General features: G+C 47.4%; 1 long non-coding RNA gene across 1 annotated transcript in view; it reads right to left on the minus strand.

Annotated features, from left to right (window-relative positions):
- Positions 1–5,584: 5,584 nt before the first annotated feature.
- The window catches only part of LOC134732159 (uncharacterized), a 29,120-nt gene continuing 15,696 nt past the window's right edge, over positions 5,585–19,008 (minus strand). Inside the window, exon 3 of the long non-coding RNA XR_010115044.1 lies at positions 5,585–7,987. This is a non-coding gene — a long non-coding RNA (uncharacterized lncRNA). The remainder of the gene's footprint in view (positions 7,988–19,008) is intronic.

The following is a 19,008-nucleotide window of genomic DNA, read 5'->3' on the forward strand; positions in this document are numbered from 1 at the left end:
TCAGCCTATTTCCTGCCTGTAGAATTTTGAGAGACAGATAGCCTTTTTCAGTTTGTCATCTCTCTGTCCCTCTTAGTCCAAGGTGACAGTGTTTCTGCTGGTATAGCAGTCTCAGAAACCTTGTGGATTTCCCATGCATGTCACAGAGATTCACTTCATTAGACAAGAGGCTCCTCCACAAATCTTTCCTGGATCGTCTCATCTCTATTCCTGTCTTCTGCTGAGATGGCTGAGGGAATCATCAACAAGTCACGTGTTTAATCCCTCCAAAAGCCCTGTATGTGACTCAATGCTGTGACCTTTGGGTCTTTCTGAGGCACTAGTAAGGTGCTTTCCAGCCATACCCTTGGTTTCCTCTCCAGAGCACGCTTTGCTGACAGTGAATCTACTAATGTTAGCATCATTTGCGACCCGAATAGTCTGATAATATCTCAAATCTTCAAGTCCTGGTTCCTTTTTGTTTAATAGTTCTCTGAATTTTTCTTTCCTCTCACACTTTACTTCGAGCAGCAAAAAGAAGCCAGGCTACACTTTCAACAACTTTGCTTGGACATCTTCTCAGCTATAATATAGAAATTCATCATTTGCAAGTCCTGGCTTCCACATAATTGCAGGACAGAATTCAGCTAGGCTTTCTTACACTATATAACAAGTATCCCCTTTCCTCTACTCTCCAAAAATGTTTTTATTTCCTTCTGAGCCTTCTTTGGCAGAATCGTTAGTATTCATATTTCTATCATCAGACAGTTTTTGATGATTTAGATACTCTCTTAAGATGATACGGACTTTCTCCATCATGGTCCACTATTCCTTCGGAGCCCTCACCAGCAACAGCTTTAACATCCTCTTTTCTTTTCTTTTGAAACAGAGTCTCACTCTGTCACCCACCCAAGAGTGCAGTGGCACAATCTTGGCTCATTGCAACCTTCGCCTCCCAGGCTTAAGTGATCCTCCCACCTCAGTTTCCCAAGTAGCTGGGACCACAGGTATGTCCCATCACACCTGGCTAATTTTTGTAGTTTTTGTAGAGATGGGGTTTTGCCATGTTGCCCTGGCTTGTTTCCAACTTCTGGGCTTAAGTGATCCATTCACTTCAGCAGCCCAAAGTGCTGAACAACCACATTCGTATCAACAGTCTGTTTAAGGCAGTCTAGGCCTTTTCTATCATGTGCCTCAAAATTCTTACAGATTCTACCTATCACCCAATTCCAAAGTCACTTGCACATGTGTAGGTACTTGTTACAGTAGCACTCCACTCTTGGTACTAAACTTTGTAATAGTTTTCTATTGTTGCTGTGAAACATTACCATGTACTAAGTGGCCAAAGACAACACAAATTTTATCTCTTACAGCTCTGGAGGTCAGAAATCTAAAATCAGCCTTGTAGGATTAAAAGCAAGATGTTGATAGGACTGATTGCTTCTGGAGGCTCCAAGGAAGAATCCATTCCTTGCTCTTTCCAGGTTCTGGAGGCTGCTTTGGCATTCATTGGCTCATACCTGCATCATTGCATTTTTTCCTTCTGTCTTCACATTGCCTTCTTCCCTAAGGTGGACTCCTCCTGCATCCCTTTTATAAGGTTACTTATGGTTACATTAGGACCAGATAATCCAGATAACCTCCCCATCTCAAGGCCCTTAATGTAATCACATTTGCAAGTCCTTTTTGCCATGTAAGGAAACACTCACAGGTTCCACATCGATCTCTTTTGCAGACCATCATGCTGCTTACCACGAAAAAATATACATCAGGTTATGAACTGGTTATTAGGGCTAGGTCTGGGGTGGGGGAGGGTAAGGAAGTGGAAGGTACGCAAAAAGAAGAGGACAAAGTGAGGAGAGAGGGTGTGAGGGAGGAATAAAGAAAAAAAAACCTCTATTATAAGAAAAAAAATTGACCATATTTAAGCCAGCACATGTGACATGAGCCCATTCATTTAAAATTCCATTTATGTAAAATTAGATATATGTGTGTGAGTTAATACACAAAGAAATGAATGAAAGAATGGTCACCAAATATAAATGGCCAACAGGATGATGGGCTTTCAGGTAATTTTTATTGCCTTCCATTTTTATGTAAAAGTTTGAATATTTTTTACTATCAGCATGTATTATTTACATAATTTAAAAATAATAAAACTATTTTATGTGATAGTTTTAAAAAATTAAAAAGAAAAAAGATTAGATTCCCAATTCCAAACTTCAGGTGAGAGAGGATCTGATTAGCCCATCTTGGATCAGGTGATCACCCTTGATCCAATCAGCCTGGGAGGCAGGGTCACATGACACCAACATGGCTCCCATGGGCTTTCTCCATTAGGGGTTGAAGGACTGTGAGGTGAAGAAGGGTGTTGACCTGGCACACGCCTCAGAAATATTGATTACTCCATGTTAGGGATTTTGTTAAAGAAGAACTGTATGTGAGCCATGATCAAAGTGTTATAACCTTGAATTTGCTATTTTAATTTCTGACCCAATCTGAGTCAAGAGCAGCCATCTTGATGGAAAGCTCAGCTGTAATTCTCAGCCTTTCCTGGGCATGGATATGATTTCAGGCATTCTTCCTTGGTGAAAGGCTATAGCTAAGATGACCAGTGGTTTCTGCTGAGACAGTGATGGGGCTGGCCCCTGAGCCAGGTTCCCAGGGAGGGATGATTTGTAGACCAGAGTTCCAGCCCTGACTGGGCTTCCTATGGCTTCCCAGACTCCCTCCCGTAGCAGATCAGTGAGGTGAAGTTCCAGAAGACCTTGTTTCCAGCCCTGCTTCATGTTTTACCAACTGTGTGACCTTGATCAACTCATTTAACCTCTCTCGGCCTCAGTTTCCTCATTTGTAGAGTAGGGATAATAATGCCTACTTCTTGGAGGTGCCCAGGGGATTCCTGGAGATGGTATACATAAAGAATTTAGTACAGAGAAAATGCTTGATAATTTTTTATCTTCACGATTATCATGATCATCATCATCACTATTAACAGCCACAATGTGCTTGGATTCCAGAAAAGTCACACATGAGCATCCTGGGTCCAGATGCAAACAAGGCCCTCAGAAAGAGATACCAGGAGCCAGGAGCAATATCTGCCCCACTGGCTGTGTGAGGATTGAGGAATGAATGCCCATAAGTGTGAAGAGCTCAGAACAGTGTCCGGAACAAAGCACACACCCAGTAAATGCTAGCTGTAGTGAATACCTAAAAAGAGAGAGGAGAGGTGGGGGAGGAGGGAGGAGGAGGGGAGAATAAGAAAGTCACATCCACACCCAGAGAAAAAACAGAGGAAGAGAGAGAGGGAGGGAAGGAGAGGCAGAAAGAGATGGAGAGAGAGAAGGGGAAGGGAAAAGGGGAAGAGAAGGAGGAATGAAGGGAAGAGAAGGAAAGTGACAAGAGAGAAAAAGGAAAACCAAACATAGACGAGGAGACAGAGGCAGAGACATGGAAAGATAGAACGTGAAAGAGACAGTATGTATCTAGGGGTCTCTTGTCCTCTCCCCAGATAGCCACCCAAGCTGTTCCCACTGCCACCCTTTTATCCACCTTCCCCAACCTGGCGTGAAAATCCACACCTTCCACCCATCTGTGCCAGGTTGCAGAGGGCTGTCCAGCTTGTTCCCTACCCACAGGCTTACTGATGGGGCTGTGGTGGGGGCTGGCTGTCTCTGCAGTCATCCGTCTTGGACTCATCTAGATCCTATCGGTCGTAAGTACCACCGACCACACTGACCTATCTGCTGCCCCGCTGGCCTCCACCCCGGCTTCCCTATTGGTCCATCAGAACAATAAATGTCCTGCTGTCACTTTCTATTTGCCCACCACCCCTCCTGCTTGGATCCAGGAGAGGCAGGGCCACAAAAGGAGATTTATACAATCAGATCCTATCCCTATGCAACTGTCATCCTCCACCCATCTGCAGAGGGGGCATCTAGGGGCAGGGGGCTCTGTGGGAGCACCTGCAAGGGGCCCCACCATGGTCCTCACCCCTGGGCAGCAGCAGCGGCACGATGGACGAGGAGGCCAGCTTCCCTCGCACTGTCTGCCTGCACTCCGCTCAATACTTCTTGGAGTGGCTCTATTTGTACTGGGTGATATATAGGTCTATCCGGGCACCACTGGAGTGGATCCTGCTGCCACCTCCCCCTCCTCACCCCGGCCCCTCCATCAAGAGGGAGGCAGTGAATTCAGCCAAATCGCTTCACTAGCCTTCTGCCTTCTGCTGCCCAGGGCAGTGAGCATGGCTGTGGCAGTCATGAGACGAGGAGGCCTCCCAGGACATGTCACATGCAAGAGGGCATGTAGATGATGGGTCAGTTCAAGAAACATGTGCATCTACTGTGTGCCAGGAACTGTGCAATACATGCGGGATCCGAGGCTCCATTAGACATGTTCCATGCCCTCGGGGAGTCTGGTGAGTTAGGCAGGGAACATGTCCAAAACCAAATAAGGATGAAGGAAGCACCAAAGTAAGTGTCCCTTTGTGTGCCACGATCACTTGCTTATCCTTCAAATATTCAGTATGAAATGGTCACAACAGTTTCTGCACTTGGTCACTGAGAGGCTGGGAGGAGGAAATATGTAGAATGCTCAGCACAGTGCCTGGCACCCGACAGGCCTGCAGTAAATAAGAGGCAGCTGGAGTGAGGCTGCCTGGGTGCAAATTCCAGCTCAAGCTTGAGCAAGCCCTTAGTGTCTTTTTATTTCTGTTTCCTCACCTGTAAAATGGGAAGAATCATAGTAAGTCCCTCATCAGGTTACTGTGAGTGTGAAATGAATTAACATGCATGAAAAGCTCTTACACCACTGTCTGGCACGTCCGAATCTTGTGGAAGTGCAAGCTGTTTTTATTATTACAGCAGTTCCCCTGACCTGAGGGGGATACATTTCAAGACTTTTAGTGGATGCCTAAAACCATGGATAGTAATACACAGATGGTCCCCAACATATGATGGTTAGACTTATAATTTTCTGACTTTACAATGGTGTGAGGGTGATATGCATTCAGCAGAAAACATACTTACAGTACCCATACAACCATTCAATTTTTTACTTTAAGTACAGTATTCAATATACAAGAAGAAGCCGGGCACAGTGCTTCACGCCTGTAATCCCAGCACTTTGGGAGGCCAAGGTGGGAGGATCACTTAAGGCCAGGAGTTCAAGACCACCCTGGGAAACATAGTACCTCGTCTCTACAAAAATAAAAATTAAAAGATTAGCCAGGTGTGGTGGCACGCACTTGTATCCCAGCTACTCAGGAGGCTGAGGTGGGAGGATGGCCTGAGCCCAGGAGTTCATGGTTGCAGTGAGCTATGATCACGCCACTGCACTCCAGCCTGAGTAACAGACCAGCCGGTCTCAAAAAAAAAAAAAAAAAAAAAATTAAGAGATGAGATATTCAATGCTTTGTTATAAAATAGGTTTTGTGTTAGATGATTTTTTTTCAACTGTAGGCTAGTGTAAGTGTTTGGAGGATGTTTAAGGTATGCTAGGCTAAGCTCTGATGTTTGGTAGGTTAGAGGTATTAAATGCATTTTCAACTTAAAGATATTTTCAACTGAATGAAGGGTTTATCAGGACATAACCCTATTGTGAGTTGAGGAACATCCGTATTGTTTTTTCCTATACACACATGTCTGTAGTAAAGCTCGATTTATAAATTAGGCATAAAAAGAGACTAACAACAATAACGAATAAAATAGAACAACTGTAACAATATACTGCAATAAAAGACGTGAATGCGGCCTCTCTCTTTCTCAGAATATCTTAGCGTGCTGTACTGTACCATGGGTAAAGGGGACTACTCAACATGGTAGCTATTGGCTTTACTTTCCTCCATGCTGCAGTTCTTTGGGAGCTTGAGGTTTTACCTGCAAACTGGGGATAACAGCGGTATCTACCTAATAGGTGAGGATTAAAAGAGATAATGTAGGGAGATAATCTATATTCAGGGCAACTTGAATCTATGTTCCTGGGTAAAAACATTATTTTTAATAAGACAGATAATGTATTCAAAATGCTGTCTTAGTCCATTTTCTGCCACTATAACAGAATACCACAGACTGGGTAATTTATAAGGAAAAGACACGTATTTCTCACAGTTCTGGAGGCCGGGAAGTCCAACAGCAAGGTGCCAGCATCTGGTGAGAGGCTTCTTGCTGTGTTATCCCATGGTGAAAGGTGGAAGCACAAGCTAACATGAGAGACAGCAAGAGAAAAGGGGGGTCCACTACTGCAATAATGGTATTAATCCATTCATGAGGGCAGAGTTCTCATGACCTGATCATCTCTTAAACTTCTCACCTTGCAACACTGTTGCAATGGCAATTAAATTTTAGCATGAGCTTTGGAGGGGACATTCAAACCATAGCAAATGCTTATCTCAGGCGTGGTGCTTAGCAGGCACACAATATACTCGCAGTGATGATTATCTGTTCACGCAAGCTTGTGTTGGAATAATTAAGGCATGTGACTTCTCTGTCCTCCAGAGGAGGTTCATAGTGACATACATGGTAGCAAATATGTATCATAGGTGCTGTAACTACATAAAACAAAGGCACGTGGGTCTGGGCAGCTAGGATGGACAATTCCAGCCTCATCTACATCTACTCTTCAGGCAGAGGAGGCATCCTGGCACCTCCATGCCTTTGTGCTGGTGGGATTTTCCTCGCTGTATTCATTTCCTAGGGCTGTCATGACAAAATGTTACACACTAGGTACCTTAAAATAACAGATGTTTATCATTTCACAGTTCTGAAGGCCACAAGTCCAAAATCAAGGTGTTGGCAAAGTTGATTCCTTCTGGAGGCTCTAGTAGAGAATCAGTTCTCTGCCGTCTCTCTTTTCAATATCTTTTCTCATTTCTTTTTTCATTTCTCTTATTTCTATATGCATTAAGACTCAATCTGGCTTAATGCCAAAGGGTATTTATCAACTCAAGAAACTGCGAAGTTCAGGAGATAGTGGTGGCTTCAGGTGCAGCTGGACCCAGGGGCTCAAATGATATTTTCAGGCATCTGCTCTCCCACCATCTCTTGGCTCTGCTCTTCTCTTACTGGCTTCATTATCAGGCAGGCTCTCCTATCATGGATGCACATACTATCAGTAGCCCAGCAGAAAGAGAGTGCCCCTTTCAGAATAGTTCCAGGCAAAGCCCTGCATGTCACTCCCTTGGTCTGGCTTGAGTCACAGGTCCAGAGTTGAACCAATCACTGTGCATTTGGTTGTCCAGGCTTGAGACCTGCACTCATTTATGACTGGGGGAAGGAGGTAGTGCCTTCAAAGGGAAATTGGATTGAAGTTTCTAGACAAAGGGGGAAGGTATGATGAGCTTGCCAAAATACTGACTATTCCCCCCACTCGCCTTCCTTTCCTCTGATTCCACCTCAGATGCTGAGCTGGACTCATGATGTGTGCAGAGACCCTGAGTCCTGGGTGTTCTCCAAGAGCACATGCTAAGTGGTGGGTGGGGTGAGAAGAGACAAGCGTTTGAAAGGCGAGATGTCAGGGCAGAAGAAGACCACTCAGCACAAAGAGTTTCTTCAGGGAATAAAAATGTCGAGACTTGAGGCCATCAGGTCCACTGCCTTAGTAGTATAAATGGAGAAACTGAGACCAAGGAGGTGAAGGGACTTGCTTGGGGTACCCTGTGAGTCAGTGGCAGAGCAAGAAGCAAAACATTCATCTCAGATTCCTGGGCTGGTTTTCATTCCCCCACACACTTGCATGATCAGATGGGTGGTTGTTTTGTGGGATGTAGCTACCTGCTTGAAGGAGACTCTGGAGATGGTGCCCAAGAAGAGGTGCCATTTTGGATGGACACTGAAGGATGAGTAAGCATTTGCCAGGATAGAAGGAATGGAACCCATACATCCAAATCCATGCATCCTTCCATTCTCCCTCCTTCTCTTCCTTCCTTTCTCTCCCTCTCTCTTTCATTTCATTCTCCCTCCGGCCCTCCCTCTGGGGTGACTTCGGAGGGAGTGATCCTGGCTAGCACCTGGGAAGAGAGAGAAGAATTTGTTACAGCATCCAGAACTGAACCCATGAAAGCCTGAAATGGAGGGGTAGTGGTGAGACCAGAAGTCATAGCGTTCAAAAGCTTCCCAAGTAATGCAGGTGTCCAATCATGGAGGGTGCAGCTTCCCAGGAACAAAAACAAAACAAAACAACAGCCTCAAAACCAGGAACTGTACCTCCCTTGCCCAGAGTGGCCACTAAAAAAATTAATTTTATTGTGGTAATCATTTTGCAGTGTATTCATATATCAAATGATCACATTGGACATCTTGAATATGTGCCATTTTAACTTTTCAATTATACCTCAATAAAACTGGAAAATAAGTAAATAAAATAATGAAAGAAAAAAATTCCAATTCACCAGTGAGTTCAGGCGCAGTTCCCTGGCGATAGCAAAGCTTGTGGGTTACAAAAGCTTAAGGAACAAAACGGAAACCTCGGAGTTGGAGAAAACTATTTAAAGCTACATGCCAGCCTCTACTTTCCCTCTGTCCAACCCCACACAATTTATAATCCCAGTCTCCCTGGCAATTAGCCCAGATCTCCCTCCACGGGGAGGGGTAGTTAGAGCTGGTCATGTGACCATGGGGTCACGTGGCCCAGAGCTGGGCAGAGGCAGTCCAGGTCCTCAAAGTGCTCCATGTGCTTTGCTCTGTGGGGCTGATTTGTCACCCCTTCTGTCCCAGCTTGGCCTGCTTGGAGGAACACCTGCTGTATTGGGGTCTGCCTCTGCACTTCCCAGCCTGGTGTGCCTTCTCCTGTGCTAGAGGGGAGTGACTGGGAGAAGAAGCTGGGGTGGTAGGCTTTGTGGCCTTGGGCAAGTCCTTTATCCTAAAAATGGAGGCTCCTAAGTGAGGCTTAGTCCTCTCCTAAGTGAGCTCAAGTGAATTAGCTCCTAAGTAAGCCTTAGTCATTTTCTAAGTGAGCTTCACCATGGCTTTCCTCAGCTGCAAACTCCAGGAGCTGCCCCTCTCAGGGACAGTAACAGCTGAAGTCCTCATGGAAGTGGGGAACCTCTCCACCCTCATCCCTTCACCCCCTGCACCTCTGGGAGGTTCCTTTCCCACACCAAGTTCGTTCCCTCCCCACTTTAGGTTTCTGCACTTGCTGTTCCAGAGGGAACACCATTCCCCCAGCTCCTCCAGTGGCTAATTTCTTCTCATCCTTGAGGTCTCATTTTAATTGTCGCTGTCTCTTGTCGTCCAATTACTGCCCACCCTCACCCCAGTTCTCGTCATTGCCTCATCACCCCATTTCTCCGTCTTCATAGCACTCACCCTATCTGAAACTATTTGTTCATCTGTCTATTGCCCATCTCCCTTCTAGAATGCAAAGTCCATGACATGTGTCCCATCTTACTTGTCTTATTCACAGCTGAATCCTCATTCCTGATAACTGTGCTCAACACAGTAAGGACTCAATAAAGTTCATGAATGACTGACTGCCTCATTTTGCAGATGAGGAAACTGAGGCTCAGGGAGAGTAAGTGATTATCTTAAAGTCCACCACAAACTATCTGCAGACTCTGATGTCCTTATTCCTTCCTTTAGGTTATACTTTTCCCCTCATCTGTAAATGGGTACAATGGTGGCTCCTGACTCTTTCTAATGAGAAAGTGACAGGACCTAGAGATACCCCTTCCTCTAGGTGGGAACTCGAATCAGAACAACACAAGCCCCTCTTCTCCCTCTTCAGGTGGGAAGCCTTTCAAACTCACTGCCAGCAGTGCCCGGAGAAGGAAACCATAAAACCCGTGACAGCATGGTTTATTGCACCCATGCAAACACACCCCCAGGCCAAATCAAGTTTTTCCCAAATCATAAAACCCTAGAATGTCAGCACTGGCAGAGAACTGGGAGACTGTGTAGCCTGGAGGCTCCCAGACCTCACTCAGCAATGGCCTTACTTGGGGAACAATTTTGAAACTCAGATTTCTAGGCTCTACCCTGAGCATCTATGCTAGTTGGAAGTGCAAAGGGTTTGCTGAGCTCTAACACCTGGAAAAAACAAAGGGAGGAAGCAGGATGGGGCATGGGGTCGGGTCAGAACACAAATGTGCAGATATGATACATTTCTGCCAGCCCAGTGGGGAGCTGCAGATCAAAGGTGGTTTGAGGAGTCCTGAGTTGGGCAGAAATGACCATGGCCCTGGTGCCACTGCCATGCTCACTGGCCAGGTGCCACCCTAAAGATCATGCCCTCATCTCCCAGGGCCTTGCTCAGCCACTGGCCAGGGGCAGCCCAGAAAAAGCACGACCTTGAAGGAAGCAAACACAGATGAGCTGGAAGTTATCCACAGAATACACCCCCGCAGCGGGGCAAGGAGGCTTTACTTGAAGGCAAGGCAGCGCATCTCCATGCTGCTGCACTGCTCGAATCCATAAATCATAAAATCCCAAATCATAAAACCCTAGAATGTCCCCTGGAGGGACCTGAGATTTGGTATTTTAGTAAGTTCTCTGAGTGCCTTAAGCTCCTAAATGACTCCTTTTCCAGTGCTCTTTCCTTTGCCCAGGCTTCTCCAGGCCAGCACAGTCAAGAGGAGCATCCATCCCATATCTGGTAGCCACATTTCAGGAGAGATGGAAAGAGGCAGGTGGCCCAGGCTTCAGGATCTGAGAGAGATGGTTTAGGGCTTTGGTTCTCAACCAAGGGTAATTGTATCCCCAGGAGACATTTGACAATGTCTGGAGACAGTCTGGTCATAACAACTGGGGCAGGAGGTGCTAGTGGCCTTTAGTGGGTGGAGGTCAAAGATGGTGCTAACATCCTACAATGGACAGGACAGTCCCCACCCCAAATAATTATCTGGCCCAAAATGTCAATAGAGCTGTGGTTGGTAAATCCTGGTCCAAGACCTTCCTGAAATCAGGGATGGTATTTGGTGAGTACTAGGTGCATTTTCCTGATTTTGGCTTTCCCAGTTTGGGCTGTGACCCAGACTAGGTTAGGACCTTCTGTCCTCTGGGCTCTGGCTTGCCAGAGCCATCTGGTGCCTAAACCTGCCATCCTTGTGTTCCCTCCAGGCCTTTGCACTTGCTATTCCCCCTGCCAGAACAATCTCTCCTACCCACCTCCAGCCTTCTTCATCACCTGACGCCTTTATTCATCACTTACTCTGTGCCAGGAACTGTGCTCAGTACTTGCCTGGTTTTTCTCATTTAGTCCTCACAAGCATCACCCTCTGAAGGTGGTGTAATTATTGTCCCCCATCTAGAGATGAGGGAACAGAGACATAAAAGGGTTAAGTGGCTTGCCCAAGGCCACACAGTCAGGAAGTGATAAAGCTGGAATCCCAGCTCAGGCAGGCTCCAGAGCCCAGAATCCTAACCACTGCACCACCCTACCTCTTCAACAGCTGCCTTCCCACCCTGACTGTCCGTGCACTGGTCCACAGCCTCCTCCAGGCGCTGGGCTTGGTGTGGGCAGGGACCTTGTGCCTGGCATGGTTCCTCTTACAGAAGGGGTCCTTTGGAAATATTTGGTGAGTGGACGAATTCATAGCATTCTAGTCTCCATTCTTGAAGCTCTATGGCTACACTCAGGTCAGCCTCAGAAGGCAAAGAGCCTGTGATCCACCGTTGAGTTAGAATTGAGCATTCGAGTTCCTGGTTCTCATTGGAGAGTGATGGAAGAAGTGCCCACTTGAGGAAGGCTTCTCTAGGTTTGGTGGAAGCCATAGACACCTATGTTCATTACTGTGACTCCATGTCCCTTCTGTGAATGGTCACAGGATAGAGCTTGCTTTGGAGGACATTGTGTCTAGGGAAACACTGGACCCCTTCCTCACCTTGGCGTTTCCAGTGCTGGGTGTGGTGCCTGCTGAACAGTGGTGCTTTAGGTTCCAAGGGCAGCTGTAATAAATTGCTACAAACTATGTGGCTTAACACAACAGAAATTTATTCTCTCATGGTTCTGGGGGCCAGAAATCCAAAATCAAGGTTCTCAGCAGGGCCATGCCCCCTCTGAAGTCTCCAGGGGAGGATCCTCCGTTGCCTCTTTCAGCTCCTGGTGGCTCCAGCCATTCCTTGGCTTGTGGCTTCTTCACTGCAGTCTCTGCCCCCATCTTCTTGTGGGTATGCATGTGGTCTTCTTCTCCTTTTCTATATCTTATGAGGACACTCTTCATTGGATGTAAGACCCACCCTAAATCTAGGATGAACTCATCTTGAGATCTTTAACTACATCTGCAAAGACTCCATTTCCAAATAAGGTCACATTCACAGGCATCAGGGGTTAGGAACTGGACATATCTTTTTGATGCCACTATTCAACCCATGATAGTGAAGTAGTTACAATAAAACAACAGTATTGGTATCAACGATACTGATGTCCACAGTTAATTATTCAATTACAATCCCGAGTCCTTTCCGTATGCCTTGGCCTTATTAAAGACTTTTTTTCTTTTTCAGCGTCTTGCTCTGTCGCCCAGGCTGGAGTGCAGTGGTGTGATCTTGGCTCACTGCAACCTCTGCTTCCTGGGCTCAAGCGATTCTCCTGCCTCAGCCTCCTGAGTAGCTGGGACTACAGGCACCTGCCACCATGCCTGGCTAATTTTTTTGTATTTTTAGTAGAGACAATGTTTCATCATATTGGCCAGGCTGAACTCCTGACCTCATGACCCGCCCGCCTTGGCTTCCCAAAGTGCTGGGATTACAGGCGTGAGCCATCACGCCTGGCTGGCCCTAAAGACTTTACCTGCAGCGTCTTCTTTGATACTCACACCAACCCTCACTCCTCCCCAATTCACAGACAAGGAAGCTGAGACTCAGAGAGGCAATGTGACTCTCTTCCAAGGTCTTAAATTTCCAAAGCTGGCTGTGCATCTGAATCACCTGGGGTGGGAGAGCTTGCCTTAAAAAAAAAAATGCAGATTCTTACACCTTATCCACAGATGATTCTGACTTATGAAGGTCTAGGATGAATAAAAAAATCAGCATTTTTATCAAGAGAAAATTTCCTCCTAGTTAGGTTTGGGAATGTGTCCTGGTTACTGTTGCTGTGTAACAAATTACCCTGCTCCTTAATGGCTTAAAACACTCATTTTAATTTGTTCTGGGTTTTGTGGGCCAGGAACTTGGGAAAGGCTCAGCTGGGTGGTTCTCACTTGAGGGTCTCTCATGCAGTTGCAGTTCACATGTTGGTTGGGGCAGCAGTCAGTTGAAGGCTCAGCTGGGCTGGATGTCTGAGATGGCTCACTTCTGGTGACTGGCAGGTGATGCCGGCTCTCTGTCAACAGGGGCTTCTCTACGTGGCTTCTTCAGCATGGTGGGCTCAGGGGCGCTGGACTTCTCAGAGAGAGGCTCACAGGCTCCAGGCATAAGGAGATCACACAGCATCACTTCTTCCATATTCTTGGTTATAAGTGAGTCACAAACTCATCCAGATTCAAGTGGGGGGAGGAGAGGGACATAGACCTCACCTCTCAGCAAGAAGACAGTCAAGGAATTTGTGTTCATTTAAAAAAAAATACTATGACAGAGTGGCTGCACACTACCCAGCAATACCTTCCTTTTGTCTTTTGGCTGAATGTTCATTGAAGTAGGTTATGTTAAGATGAACATTATCCTGGAAAAAGGACGTCAAGCCAGGCTGGAAGACCTCACTCCTACCTACCCCATCCACCAGATTCCCACCCCAACCAGATTGGAGAAATGTTGTTTAGTCACCAAGTAGGGGGACAAAAAAGAGAATGGAAACTTCTATGTCAGCTCTGACACTTTCTCTCCCTCAATCCCATCCATGCCATCTGCTGTGGTCTAATGTTTGTGTCCCCCCAAAATTCCTCGCCCTTAATGTGATGGTATTAGGAGGTGGGGCCTTTGGGGGGTGGTTAGGTCGTGAGGGTGGAGCCCTCATGAATGGCATTAGTGCCCTTATAAAAGAGACCCCTGAAAAATCCCTTATCCCTCCCACCATGTGAGGACATAGCTAGAAGGTGCCATCTATGAACCAGGAAACAAGTCCTCACCAGACACCTAATCTGCTGCCATCTTGATCTTGGATTTCCAGCCTCCAGAACTAATAGCAATACATTTCTCTTGTTTATAAGCCAACCAGCCTATGGTATTTTTGCTACAGCAGCCCACATGGACTAAGACACCATCCCTCGTCATGGGAGAGAGGAGGAAAGAAGGAGGTCTCTGTGTTTCAGTATGAACCGTTCTAAAGGCAGCCACAGCCTTCTGGTTCCCCAAAACAAAAGTGGATTGGGGGTTGTCTGTCCCTTGCCCTCCCTTAACAAATGCTTCCCTCTCTATCTTTCTGGGTGACCAGCTCCTATTCTCTTTGCCTCAGTTTCCCTTCTATATCTGGGCTGAAACACAGGTTGCAAACTTGTTAACAGATTTCATGTATCCCTTTTAATGCTTTTAATCTGAATGTGCTGTCATTTTTAAAAATAAGAAAATTTCACCTTTAAGCAAAATCTGGTTTAAGCAAAATCAGCACAGTTGGCCTTTCTGAGCCCCTCTTCCTGCATGGCAAAGACTGAATAGTGGCCACCCCCATACAGGGGCTGGGGCTCACATGTTGCCCATCCCTCAACACCTTTCGCGTGTCTTGCTACCTGCCCAGCCCCTGCAGGCATTGGAAGCTGCAAGCCATGGTGTAACATTGTACATTTTGAGTTAGATAGCATGATGCCTACTCTGCAGATGAGGAAACCGAGGCACAGAGAGTTTAAGCAACTCCCCTGAGGCCAAATGCACAGGCAATTGCAGGGCCCAGATTCAGGACTCCTTCTCCCTTTTCTCCACAGGGACCGCCGCCTCTGAGTGGTCAGCACTGCCCCTCAGAGAGAGGCCTACCTGGTTCATTTCCCAGAGAAGCACCTGAATGACGCTCCTCCCCATTTGTCTCTTCAAGGGGCTGGGCTATTTCAGGGCCAACCTCCTCGCCATCTTCACCTGCAAGGCATTTCTCCTACAAGCTGGGAGAAGCCTGTTTCAGAGAAGATTCAAGAGACAGAGCACATCCTGCTTAACGAGCAGTGGGCAGCAATGGAAGAATGAATGTCCGAGGAGGTGGGGGAGGGGATGCTGTAAGGAGAATCGGTGAGGGCATCCAGTGACTTCACGGAGCTGGCCACCCTCTTTCCTGTTGGTGCCTCCACCCACAGGGAATCCAGGTAAGAACTACCTGCACCATGAGGGCCCTCTCAGCTCTCAGCTCCCATCAGGCTCCTCCGGTGCCCAGTGCCCCCAGGGAGCAAGGGGTCCAGGGGTTCCTGCCATTCATTCACTCATTTGCTCATTCATTTATCAGCACAAAGTGTATTTACTGAGCAACTACTATGTGCCAACACCAGGCACTGCCTTAGCACTGGGAACACAGCAGAGAATAGGTAGAAAAAGAATTCCTGCCCTGGTGGAGATGACAGTCTGTCGGAGGCAGCAGATGGTAAATAAATACATTGACACACAGAATCATGTATAGGAGGACACGCTATGCAGGAAGAGCAAAACAGAATAAGAGGCCAGACAAGAACGATAAGGGTCACTATTTTAGATGCAAAAAGAAAAGGAGAGGAGAGGAGGGGAGGGGAGGGGGAGGGAAAAACCCCACCTCCCTGCAAAGGGACATTTGTAGAGGCAGGGGTCTTGCTATGTTGCCCAGGATGGTCTTGAATTCCTGGCCTCAAGGTAATCTTTCCAGCTCAGCCTCCCAAAGTGCTGGGATTAAAGGTGTGAGCCACCATGCCTGGCTGGGGCAAAGGGACATTTGAGAAGCCACTGGCATGAACTAAAGGAGTGAGCCATAGAGGTGGAATGTTCCAGGCCAGGGACAGCAGGTTGGAGTCCCTGAGTGGGCGGGCACCTGGGGCGCCCAGGCCAGGGTGGTAGGGATCAGGGGAGATCAGAGAGGTCGCAGGCAGGATCTGGTAGGTGCTTGGTTTTAGCCTGAGTGAGATGGGAGCCGTGGAAGGAGTGATAGGATCTGAGTTAGGTTGTCAGGGGCTCACCCTGGCCACCAAGTGGGAAATGGATGTGGGGGGCAGTAAGGCCAGGATGGAAGCAGGGAGACCAGGGAGGAGGCTCTGGTGTCATCAAGGTTAGAAGCAGTGGGGGCTTGGACCCACGTGGGTGTAGAGCCGATGGGACAGAAAGTCAGACTCACAGGGAAAGTGACAGGTTTGGGCACCTCCACCCCAGCCAGCTGTCCGTCCTCCCTTTCCTGCATAGGTGGAAAAGGAGCAATAAGTGATAGGCCTACTTCCCAGATTCCTGGATGGGCGAGGGAAGGGCTCCCAGCTCCTCAAAAAAGATGCCCTGCTGGGAATCCACTCAGCCTCCCAGGAGATGGGGCCTGGGAAGCCACGCTGGGGAAGCCACTCACAGAGCTGGTGAGTTCAGTGCTTGGGCAACGGTATCACATGAGACCCACGTTTCCCCTCTAGTCAGCCTCTCTGATGCTGGTCAGCCATCTTGAAATGCATGTCTTTTGCTAGAAGGGTCTCTTGTGGCTCATGACATAAGGGCTAAGTCCCCACTCTGCCATTCACTAGCTGTTCGACCTTAGGCAAGTGGCTGCACCTCTGTGAGCTTTAGTGTTTCCATCTATAAGTTGGGGACCTTTAAATAGTGCTTATCATCTCAAAGGCTTATGAGGATGGAATGAGATAGTGTAATGAAAGCGCTTAGCACAGTGCCCGGCACTGGCCCTGTGGTGGACTGCAGAAATGGCCATGATATCTAGGAGCTCTTCCTATCAGGAAGTAGAGTCCGTTTCCCCAGTCCTGGAGCCTGACCTGGCTCTGTGTCTTGCTTTATCTCCTAGAATGCAGGGGAAGTAATGGTGTGCCCATTTCAAGCCTCAGCCTTAAGTGGCCTTGTAGCTTCTGCTCTTGGAACCCGATGCCTACAAGCAAGGATGCCTGCGCCAGCCCGTTGGTTGATGAGAGACCCCTATCCCTGCGGACAGCCAGCCAGCCGCCAGACACGGGAGTGAGGCCTAGATCATTCAGCCAATGTTCAACCTACCAGCTGCCTGCAGACACATGAGCAAGACTGGCCAAGACCAGCAGAGCCAGTCCACATCAAAAGTGTCACCCAGCCAACTCACAGAGTCACAGACAAAATCAATTGTTATTCTGAGTCCTAAATTTGGGGGTGGGTTGCTGTGTGACAAACACCAACTGACCCAAAGCCAACTCAGCTTATGTGCCTTCCTGTTGTCTAGGCTTAGCACAGATGCCACACTAAATAATGCCCCACCCCAAATGTCCACATCCTAATCTCCAGAACCTTTGACTATGTGACCTTCCATGGCAAAAGGGATTTTGTGGGTGCGATTCAGTTAAAGATCTTGAGCTGGGGAAATGATCCTGGATTATCTGGGTGAGTCCAATGTTGCCACAGGGATCTTTATAAGAGGGAGGCAGAGTCAGAGAAGGAGATGTGATAATGGACGCAGAGAGAGAGAGACTGGAAGATGCTACACAGCTGGCCTTGAAGAAGGAAGAAGGAGCTACAGGCCAAGGAATGCAGGTGGCCTCTACAAGCTGGAAAAGGCAAAGAAACAGGCTCCTAGAGCCTCCAGGAGGAATGTAGCCCTACCAATGCCTTGATTTGGGGACTTTTTTTTTTTTTTTTTTTTTTTTAGAGATAGGGTCTTAAAAAAAAAAACCCTATCAAAACTCAGAACAATGATTGATTTTGTTTGTGATTCTGTGAGTTCGCTGGGTGAGTCTTTTGGTATGGGTCTGACCCTTGGCTATATTGCCAAGGCTAGCCTCCAACTCCTGGATTCAAGCTATCCTCCTGCCTCAGCCTCCCAAGTAACTGGGACTACAGGCATGTACCACTATGCCCAGTCTCAGGACTTCTGACCTTCAGAACTGTAAGAGAATAAATGTTTGTTATTGTAAGCCACGAGGTTCGTGGTAATTTGTGACAGCAGTAACAGGAGACGAACACAGCATACTAGGTCTCTGTGCCTGCTGCACTTCCTGCCTGCTGATTAAAAGCAAGCTGGGAACCCGTTTTCCTTGAGACAGATGACCCTGACTATTGACAGGTATAAGGAATCAGAGTAAAAACAGCAATCCTAATAACAGTTACTATTAATTCTTGAACCCTTATCACATGCCAAGCACATTAGGCTAATGGCTTTGTATGTATTATTTCATTTAATCTTCACCTAAGGCATATGAGGAAGTACTATTACCAGCCCCATTTTACAGATGGGAAAACTGAGGCTCAGAGAGTTTCTAAAACATATCCAAGGCCACACCACTAGAAAGTGGCAGGAGAGAGTCACATCCGGGTCTGTATGATCCCTGATGATCAGAAACTCAAACCTTCCCTGGGCTCAGCTCATGCAGGAGGAACCCTCTTTTCCCTCCCATCTCTGTTTTGCCTCTTCCCCAGGTTGTGGGGGGGCGTGGCTTCCCATACATTTCCCTTCCTCTCAGCCCCTTTTTCTTTCTCTCCAAGCCTCCACAAAAGGCTCTTTCACTCTTCACATGCCATTTTATCCGGCACAGACAGCCTGGCATTTTTGAGAGGAACTTTATTTTCTTTTGGCTTTCTCTCTGCTTTGTAGCAAAGAAAATAGAAATTGCAAAATTATAGACAAGTTCTCAGACTGTAGATTTCTGATCCCAAGAATTCCCTGCAGCCAGGACCGGTTGGCACAGATGACTGGCACAACGCCTGGCTTCCCCTCCTCCCAGCTCCAGGCCTCCACCTGCTGGGCGGCATCTTGTCTCCCATCCTTGTGAGAGATTTACCTAAAATTAACAGTACACGATGATCTCACTTGTAGAGGACGTCTGTGACTTGTACTTGACTCCTTGTTATGTGAGAAGCACTCCAGTTTTTTTAGGGGAACTGCAGCTTGCTCCCTCTCAGGCCAGGTGGCCTTGATGTAGCTGACTCCACCCCCAACTTGTGGGACAGGCAGGTGACCCAAGGCCAACGACAGTGCCACATCCCCTCTCCCATAGTGACTGGTCCAGGCACGGGCATGTGCTCCAAGATGAGCCAATCAGAACTGAGG

Source organism: Symphalangus syndactylus, chromosome 13 (genome assembly GCF_028878055.3).
Source record: "Symphalangus syndactylus isolate Jambi chromosome 13, NHGRI_mSymSyn1-v2.1_pri, whole genome shotgun sequence".
In the NCBI taxonomy this organism is placed as follows: Eukaryota; Metazoa; Chordata; class Mammalia; order Primates; family Hylobatidae; genus Symphalangus; species Symphalangus syndactylus.